At 47.4% G+C, this 9,612-nt stretch overlaps 1 long non-coding RNA gene across 1 annotated transcript; it reads right to left on the bottom strand.

The window, feature by feature from the left end:
* Positions 1-97: 97 nt before the first annotated feature.
* Positions 98-8,816, bottom strand: LOC139322229 (uncharacterized). Its single transcript, XR_011600833.1, has 3 exons — positions 8,793-8,816; positions 1,682-1,765; positions 98-142 (listed from the first exon to the last, which is right to left on the bottom strand). It is a non-coding gene; the product is annotated as an uncharacterized lncRNA (long non-coding RNA).
* Positions 8,817-9,612: the final 796 nt, after the last annotated feature.

Raw genomic sequence — 9,612 nt, 5'->3', positions numbered from 1 at the left:
TACGTTAAAGGAAAGTCCAAATGGATCTAGTCCAGGAAAAATTAACATCCAGTGGAAAGGTGTGTACCTATTTCTTTTCCTTTTCTTTGAGCTCTTCTTTTTCTTCTTCTTTTTTGGAGGAGAAACGCTGTAGGACGGAGATCTAGGAAGAAGTTAAGAGAAGTTTTTTTTACTAGGATGAAGCGTGCCAGAGGGATTTGCAATTTGAAGTGGACGAAAAGGACCAGGTGCTTTGATACTCTTCTTCTTTTTTTCCTGTTAGAATTTGTTGTATGTTAAAATAGACATGCGAAGGATGGACGGACGGAAGGAAGGAAGGAATGAAAGAAGGAAGGGAGAAAGGAAAGAAGGAAGGAAGAATGGAAAGAAGGAAGAAGATGGGAAAGGGGAAGAGAAAGGGGAAGGGAAAGAGAAGGAAGGAAGGAAGGAAGGAAGGAAATGGAAACAGGAAGAAAGGAAAGAAGAAAGAAGATGGGAAAGGGAAAGGGGAAGGGAAAGGAAAAGGGAAAGAGAAGGAAGGAAGGAAAGAAAGAAGAAAGAAGATGGGAAAGGGAAAGGGAAAGAAAAGGAAGGAAGGAAGGAAAGAAGAAAGAAGATGGGAAAGGGAAAGGGGAAGGGGAAGGGAAAGGGAAAGAGAAGGAAGGAAGAAGGAAAGAAGAAAGAAGATGGGAAAGGGAAAGGGAAAGAAAAGGAAGGAAGGAAGGAAGGAAAGAAGAAAGAAGATGGGAAAGGGGAAGGGGAAGGGGAAGGGAAAGGGAAAGAGAAGGAAGGAAGGAAAGAAGAAAGAAGATGGGAAAGGGAAAGGGAAAGGGAAAGAGAAGGAAGGAAGGAAAGAAGAAAGAAGATGGGAAAGGGAAAGGGAAAGAAAAGGAAGGAAGGAAGGAAAGAAGAAAGAAGATGGGAAAGGGAAAGGGGAAGGGGAAGGGAAAGGGAAAGAGAAGGAAGGAAGAAGGAAAGAAGAAAGAAGATGGGAAAGGGAATGGGAAAGGGAAAGGAAGGAAGGAAGGAAGGAAGGAAGGAAGGAAGGAAAGAAGAAAGAAGATGGGAAAGGGGAAGGGGAAGGGGAAGGGGAAGGGAAAGAGAAGGAAGGAAGGAAGGAAAGAAGAAAGAAGATGGGAAAGGGAAAGGGAAAGGGAAAGAGAAGGAAGGAAGGAAAGAAGAAAGAAGATGGGAAAGGGAAAGGGAAAGAAAAGGAAGGAAGGAAGGAAAGAAGGAAGAAGATAGGAAAGAGAAAGAGAAAGGTGAAGGTGAAGGGAAAGAGAAGGAAGGAAGGAAATGGAAACAGGAAGAAAGGAAAGAAGAAAGAAGATGGGAAAGGGAAAGGAAGGAAGGAAGGAAAGAAGCAAGCAAGCAAGGAAGGAATTAATTTTCTTTTTTATGCCTTTTTTTCTTTTTAATGTCTTGTTTGTTGTGTTTTTTCTTCTTTTGGCCCCCTTTTTAAAAAATACGGCATTTTAAAATCTTCTTTGAATAAACTAAAATTTGAGGTTTACAACCTGTGGTTTTAAAGAAGAGACTAGGTAGTCCCTTGTCTGAAATGGTATAGGGTCAACCTGCTCGAGCAGGGGGTGGGACTACAAGACCTCCAAGGTCCCTTCCAGCTCCATTCCGATTGTTTGATTGAAATGTCTCCAAGGAAGAACCAAGGAAGTCCACTTGTCCCGTTGCTCCTTCCGCTTACCTCCTCCTTTTCTTCCTTGTTGATTTTTTCTTCTTTTTCTTTCCCTTGGAGGGAGGCGGAGGAGATTCAGCATCCCAAGATGGACTGTGGGGAAAAAGAAAATAATAATAATAATAATAATAATAATAATAATAATAATAATAATAATATTGTTTCTAAGGTAAAGGTAAAGGTTCCCCTCGCACTTATGTGCTAATCGTTCCCGACTCTAGGGGGCAGGTGCTCATCTCCGTTTCAAAGCCGAAGAGCCAGCGCTGTCCGAAGACGTCTCCGTGGTCATGTGGCCGGCATGACTCAACGCCAAAGGCGCACGGAAAACGCTGTTCCCTTCCCACCAAAGGTGATCCCTATTTTTCTACTTGCATTTTTTTACCTGCTTTCGAACTGCTAGGTTGGCAGAAGCTGGGACAAGTCACGGGAGCTCACCCCGTTACGCGGTGCTGGGGATTCGAACCGCTGAACTGCCGACCTTTCGATCGACAAGCTCAGCGTCTTAGCCACTGAGCCAACACGTCCCTAGAAATATTTTTTCTAAGTGTTATCTATACCCCTTTACCAGGGGTGAAATCTACTTACCTTCCCTAACGGTTCGGAAGTGCACGTACTCGCTCCACTCGCATATGTGCGTGTATCACATGCGCGCACGGACCCTCTGTGCGTGCACAAACTCTTCTGCGCATGCGCGGAAGGTAAACAAACTGTTATTTCCTGGTTAAAACCAGGAAGTAACGATGACCGGGGAGGTGGGCGGAGCCTCGCACTGCCATCGCTAATGGTTCTCCGAACAACCCGCCGCCATCGCTACCAGTTCAGGCGAACCTGTCCGAACCGGTAACATTTCACCCCTGCTCTTTACCATTACTTGGACAATTCTCCACATCTGTTTGTTTCTGCCCGGTGGCCTTTTGATGGCAGATCCATAACATGGGCAAACGTTTAATTGCCACGTTCTGGGTAATTTAGTCCTGCCTCAAATTAAGTGTCTTTTGGAAGGATTAATTGCAGATATAATGAAGAAGTTCCCGTATGCTAGCTCACTTAGCACTAAGTTATCAAAAAACACATTTATTGAGGTTAACAACTCTGTAATAGATTTCTACATTTGGCTTACTTTCTCCGTAAGTACGTTTTTGAAAATAAATTAGTCAGATTTCGATTTGGAGGCGCTAGGTAGGGTGGCCATTTAAGGTTTTTTTTTTAAAAAAAACAAACAAACACCAAATAAATCTCAAAAATATATATTTAAGAACCGTTGATATTAAAAGCGGCATATTCAATAGAAATGAATGTTAACGCTCAGTGCTTTGCTTGACAATGGATATATTGGCTTGAGGGGAAAAATAAGAAAGGACAACCCTGAGCAGGCTGGTGGGACTGGAGTTAAGGGGGATGATTAGATGTTCAGATTAACAGAATTGGAAGGGACCTTGTGGGTCATCTAGTCCAACCCCCCACCCAAGCAGGAGACCCTACACCATTTTTGACAGATGGCAGTCCAGTCTCTTCTTGAAAGCTTCCAGGGATGAAGCTCCCACAACTTCTGAAGGCAACTTCTGTTCCATGGGTTGATTGTTCTCCCTGTCAGAAAATTCCTCCTTATTTCCAGGTTGAATCTCTCCTTGTTCAGTTTCCATCCATTCTTCCTTGTCGGGCTTTTGGGTGCTTTGGAAAATAGCTTGCCCCCCTCCTCTCTGTGGCAGCCCCTCAAATATTGGAAGACTGCTATCCTGTCTCCTCTGGTCCTTCTCTTCACTAGACTAGCCATGCCCAGTTCCTGCAACCGTTCATCGTATGTTTTAGTCTCCAGGCCTTTGATCATTTTAGATAAATTCAGATTAACAGAGTTGGAAGGGATCTTGTAGGTCATCTAGTCCAACCCCCCGCCCAAGCAGGAGACCCTACACCATTTTTGACAGATGGCAGTCCAGTCTCTTCTTGAAAGCTTCCAGTGATGAAGCTCCCACAACTTCTGAAGGCAACTTCTGTTCCATGGGTTGATTGCTCTCACGGTCAGAAAATTTCTCCTTATTTCCAGGTTGAATCTCTCCTTGTTCAGTTTCCATCCATTATTCCTTGTCTGGCCTTCAGGTGCTTTGGAAAATAGCTTGACCCCCTCCTCTCTGTGGAAGCCCCTCAAATATTGGAAGATGCTCTCCTGTCTCCCCTGGTCCTTCTCTTCACTAGACTAGCCATGCCCAGTTCCTGCAACCGTTCATCGTATGTTTTATCCTCCAATCCCCTCATCAACCTGATTGCTCTTCTCTGCACCCTTTCTAGAGTCTCAACATCTTTTTTATAGTGTGGTGACCAAAACTGGATGCAGGATTCTAGATTTGCTCTTACTAAGGCTTTATAGGGTGGTATTAATACCTCACTTGATCTTGATTGTATCCCTCTGTTAATGCAACTTAAGATTGCATGGGCTTTTTTGGCTGCCGCCACACACTGCTGGCTCATATGAGCAGAGATCATTCAGGTAAATGCACCTGTGGCAAGCTTCCCGGGAGACATTTTGTGAGCGCGCCCAAAATACCTCATGCGCTTATCAACTCGGCTGGCACGGTGTAAAGACAGACGGAGTCGGAAAGCTGCAGGTGCTATCAGATGCATCGAGATAAAAACCCCATCTTTTCATATATTTTTTTTTCCAGAGGACAATTTTTGGCTTTTGATGTCCTCGGGAGACGATCGGACTTTGATTCTTTCCGAGGGCTCTTGAAGACCGTTTGAAAAAAGAGGAAAGGGAAATAAACCTCTCATCGGTCTTAAAAGACAGAGATTTGAAGCAGATGGCTTCCGCTTTCTTTTTTTTTTTTTTCGCTTTTCCCCCTGGCAGCAGATAACGATAAATGGAAATAATATCTCCTTAATTCCGAGATCGGGTTTAGCAAATCGGGATCCTTGATTTCTCCTCTTTGATTTCTCCGGTACTTGAAAGCGAAGAAGGCGATAAGATCGACAGAGGGAAAGCAGAAAGAAAGGAGATGGAGGGAGGATAAAAAGAAAGGGGTGATAAGGTAGCCAAGTGCTTATTTTTTTTTTTTAATATCATCATTTCCATTGAAGAAAGGCATGGTCTCCAGGAGATTTAAAAAAAAAGTTGTAAAGGTAGAGGTAAAGTTTCCCCTCGCACATATGTGCTAGTCGTTCCCGACTCTAGAGGGCGCTGCTCATCTCCGTTTCAAAGCCGAAGAGCCAGCGCTGTCCGAAGACGTCTCCGTGGTCATGTGGCCGGCATGACTCAATGCCAAAGGCGCACGGAACGCTGTTCCCTTCCCACCAAAGGTGGTACCTATTTTCCTACTTGCATTTTTTTTACCTGCTTTCGAACTACTAGGTTGGCAGAAGCTGGGACAAGTCACGGGAGCTCACACCATTACGCGGCACTCGGGATTCGAACTGCTGAACTGCCGACCTTTCGATCGACAAGCTCAGCGTCTTAGTCACTGAGCCGCCGCATCCCATTAAGAGCCGAGGTGGCGCAGTGGTTAGGGTGCAGTACTGCGGCTACTTCAGCTGACTGCTAGTTCAACAGATCAGCGGATCAAATCTCACCGGCTCAAGGTTGACTCAGCCTTCCATCCTTCCGAGGTGGGTAAAATGAGGACCCAGATTGTTGGGGGGCAATATGCTAGTTAGTATACTGTCAATTGTTGTAAGCCACCCAGAGTCCTCGGAGAGTGGGCAGCATAGAAATATGATTAATAAAATAAATAAAATAAATTTTTTAAAAAACGTTGAGCGAACCCAAAAATTGATCTTTTCCGACAGTCTTCCCGTGGTTGCTAGGTATTAAGAGAAACTCATTGTTTTCCACAGCTGGCAGATCTTCCCATCACGGGTCAAGAAAGCCGAGATGTCCGTCGTGACCTTGCGATCAAAGCGCCACCAGAGTCACGGCGGCCATCTTGACTTTTTAACCCACCCTTGGACGTTTGCCTGCTCTGTATTCTGCACACTCTTTTACATTTCATCAAACTGTCTGGGATAAAACCCAGAATCTGAAAAGAACAATTTCCCCTTGCTTTCTGGAAAGGCGAAAATCAAAACTGGCCAATCAATCAAAGCTTAGCGTTACAAGAGAGCTTAACAACCGACACAACTTCCCCCATGGGATCAAAATTCGGGCCCTTGGCAACCGGCGTGGATTTATGACGGCGCTGCGGCATCCTGGGGTCACGTGTTCGCCGTTTGAGAGCTTCCGGCAAACAAAGTGCCATGGGGAAAGCTAGATTCGCTTAAGGACCATGTGTGATTCATTTAACAACTGCAGCGGTGCGCTTAACATCCATGGCAAAAGGGTCCTAAAACGGGGCACGGCTCACTTAATCCCTTTGTTTAACCGCAGACCATTGGGGTCTCAATTGTGAGGACTGCTTACAGTATACAAACTGGACGTAGGAACTGCAGTTGCAGATATTGGGAATGGCTGGTCTAGAGCAAGGATCTGCAACCTTAAAACACTCAAAGAGCCATTTTGGACCCGTTTTCCCACAGAAAAGAAAACGCCGGGAGCCACAAAACCTGGGTGGGCGTGGCCAACTCGACATCACTCACTTCCACCAGTCACATGACCCCCCCTAACCACGCCTACCCAGTCGGTCATTAGGTCAGAGAACCAGTGGTTAAAAAACACCGGGAACCACAAAACCTTTCTCTCTCTCTCTCCCCCCTCTCTCTGTATCTCTGTATCTCTCTCTCTCCCCCTCTCTCTGTATCTCTCTGTCTCTCCCCCCCTCTCTCTCCCCCCTCTCTGTATCTCTCTGTCTCTCTCTCTCCCCTCCTCTCTGTATCTCTGTCTCTCTCTCTCCCCCTCTCTCTGTATCTCTCTGTCTCTCTCTCTCCCCCTCTCTCTGTATCTCTCTGTCTCTCTCTCCCCTCCTCTCTGTATCTCTCTGTCTCTCTCTCTCCCCCTCTCTGTATCTCTTTCTCTCTCTCTCTCCCCTCTCTCTGTATCTCTGTATCTCTCTCTCTCTCCCCTCTCTCTGTATCTCTGTATCTCTCTCTCTCCCCCCTCTCTCTGTATCTCTCTCTCTCTCCCCTCTCTCTGTATCTCTGTCTCTCTCTCTCTCCCCCTCTCTCTGTATCTCTCTGTCTCTCCCCCCCTCTCTCTCCCCCCTCTCTGTATCTCTCTGTCTCTCTCTCTCCCCTCCTCTCTGTATCTCTGTCTCTCTCTCTCCCCCTCTCTCTGTATCTCTCTGTCTCTCTCTCTCCCCCTCTCTCTGTATCTCTCTGTCTCTCTCTCCCCTCCTCTCTGTATCTCTCTGTCTCTCTCTCTCCCCCTCTCTCTGTATCTCTGTCTCTCTCTCTCCCCCTCTCTCTGTATCTCTCTGTCTCTCTCTCCCCTCCTCTCTGTATCTCTCTGTCTCTCTCTCTCCCCCTCTCTGTATCTCTTTCTCTCTCTCTCTCCCCTCTCTCTGTATCTCTGTATCTCTCTCTCTCTCCCCTCTCTCTGTATCTCTGTATCTCTCTCTCTCCCCTCTCTCTGTATCTCTCTCTCTCTCCCCCCTCTCTCTGTATCTCTGTCTCTCTCTCTCCCCCTCTCTCTGTATCTCTCTGTCTCTCTCTCTCCCCCTCTCTCTGTATCTCTCTGTCTCTCTCTCTCCCCTCCTCTCTGTATCTCTGTCTCTCTCTCTCCCCCTCTCTCTGTATCTCTGTCTCTCTCTCTCCCCCTCTCTCTGTATCTCTCTGTCTCTCTCTCCCCTCCTCTCTGTATCTCTCTGTCTCTCTCTCTCCCCCTCTCTGTATCTCTTTCTCTCTCTCTCTCCCCTCTCTCTGTATCTCTGTATCTCTCTCTCTCTCCCCTCTCTCTGTATCTCTCTCTCTCTCTCCCCCTCTCTCTGTATCTCTCTCTCTCTCCCCCTCTCTCTGTATCTCTCTGTCTCTCTCTCTCCCCCTCTCTCTGTATCTCTCTGTCTCTCTCTCTCCCCTCCTCTCTGTATCTCTGTCTCTCTCTCTCCCCCTCTCTCTGTATCTCTTTCTCTCTCTCTCCCCTCTCTCTGTATCTCTCTCTCTCTCTCTCCCCCTCTCTCTGTATCTCTCTGTCTCGCTCTCTCCCCCTCTCTCTGTATCTCTCTCTCTCTCTCCCTCTCTCTGTATCTCTCTATCTCTCTCTCTCCCCCTCTCTCTGTATCTCTCTGTCTCGCTCTCTCCCCCTCTCTCTGTCTCTCTCTCTCTCTCTCTCTGTCTCTCTCTCTCTCTCTCTCTCTCCCCCCTCTCTCTGAATCTCTCTGTCTCTCTCTCTCCCCCTCTCTCTGTATCTCTCTGTCTCTCTCTCTCTCCCCCTCTCTGTATCTCTCTGTCTCTGCCCTAGTTGCTTCTCCATCCCCTGCCATCGCCCTTACCTTCTCAGGACAAGCAAGGAGTGACTGGGAGGGGAAGGCACGGGGCGGGGCTGGCCAGTGGTGGGATCACCCAACAGGGAGCCACAGCAGAGGGCCCAAAGAGCCGCATGTGGCTCCGGAGCCAAAGGTTGCTGACACCCGGTCTAGAGAAAAGAAGGACTGGGGGGGAGGACACACCCACGATAGCAGTCTTCCAGTATTTGAGGGGCCGCCACAAAGAAGAGGGGATCAACCTATTCTCCAAAGCCCCAGAAGGCAGGACAAGAAACAACGGATGGAAACTAACCAAGGAGAGAAACAACCTGGAACTAAGGAGAAACTTCCTAACAGTGAGGGCAATTAACCAGTGGAACCGCTTGCCACCAGAAGTTGTGGGTGCTCCTTCACCGGAATGGACAGCCACCTGTCTGAAATGGCAGAGGGCCTCCTGCTTGACAAGGATTAGAAGACCTCCAAGGTCCCTCCGCAGTTCTCCCAGTTCACCCTGACTAGGTGGCTCAGTGGCTAAGACACTGAGCTTGTCGATCAGAAAGGAGGTCGGCAGTTCGGCGGTTCGAATCCCTAGTACAGGTCTCCTGTGCGAGCAGGGGGTCGGACTAGATGATCTCCAAGGTCCCTTCCAACTCTGTTACTGTACTGTAAAGTTCCGTTCCGATTGATTGATTGACTGATAGATAGGAGTGCCCATCCATTGCAGTTCTCAGCTTAAATGCCTTTTCTGCAGGGAACTAAAGAGATTTAGGTTAGGCCCGAACATCGGTTCTTACCTGCGTGATTTGTCTTCTAGTTTGTGCTTCTGCTTCTCACAACCTTTGACGTTGTGGCTCTCTCGAGCTGGCTGTGGCTCTTCAGAAGGGGTGACTTCCGTTGGAAGAGGCAGGCAGCCTGGGACATCCGTGCTAAAATAGGAAGACAGACAATAACTTTTTCACACACACACACACATACAAAAAAAATGGTCTTGTTTTTCTCTGTCTCCCTTCCCAAGGTAGATCCGTCAGGAAAACAAAAGCCAGATAAAAGCTCATATTGTCAATCTACATTAAGGGAATGTTGCGAACCTGAAGGTACCATTTCCCCGCCATGTCAACCAATCAGAATAAAGTTGGAAGGGACCTTGGAGGTCTTCTAGTCCAGCCCCCTTACTCAAGCAGGAGACCCTAGACCATTCCAGACAAACGAATGTCCAGCGTCTTCTTAAAAACCTCCAGTGACGAAGAACCCACGACTTCTGGTGGCCAGTTGTTCCACTGGTTAATTGTCCTCACTGTTAGGAAATTCCTCCTTAATTCCAGATGGCTTTTCTCCTGGATTAGTTTCCATCCATTGCTTCTTGTCTTGCCTTCTAGCGCTTTGGAAAATAAGTTGACTCCCTCTCTTTTTGTGGCAGCCCCTCAGATATTGGAAGACTGCTATTATGTCCCCCCTACGCCTTCTTTTCTCTAGACTAGGTAAAGGTAAAGGTTCCCCTTGCACATATGTGCTAGTCGTTCCCGACTCTAGGGGGCGGTGCTCATCTCCGTTTCAAAGCCGAAGAGCCAGCGCTGTCCGAAGACGTCTCCGTGGTCATGTGGCCGGCATGACTCA

Source organism: Pituophis catenifer, unplaced genomic scaffold (assembly GCF_029215685.1).
Source record: "Pituophis catenifer annectens isolate HBS135680 unplaced genomic scaffold, rPitCat1.0.hap2 SCAF_10, whole genome shotgun sequence".
In the NCBI taxonomy this organism is placed as follows: Eukaryota; Metazoa; Chordata; class Lepidosauria; order Squamata; family Colubridae; genus Pituophis; species Pituophis catenifer.
The sequence above is the reverse complement of the archived record's forward strand: the minus strand, read 5'-3'. Positions and strand labels throughout refer to the sequence as shown.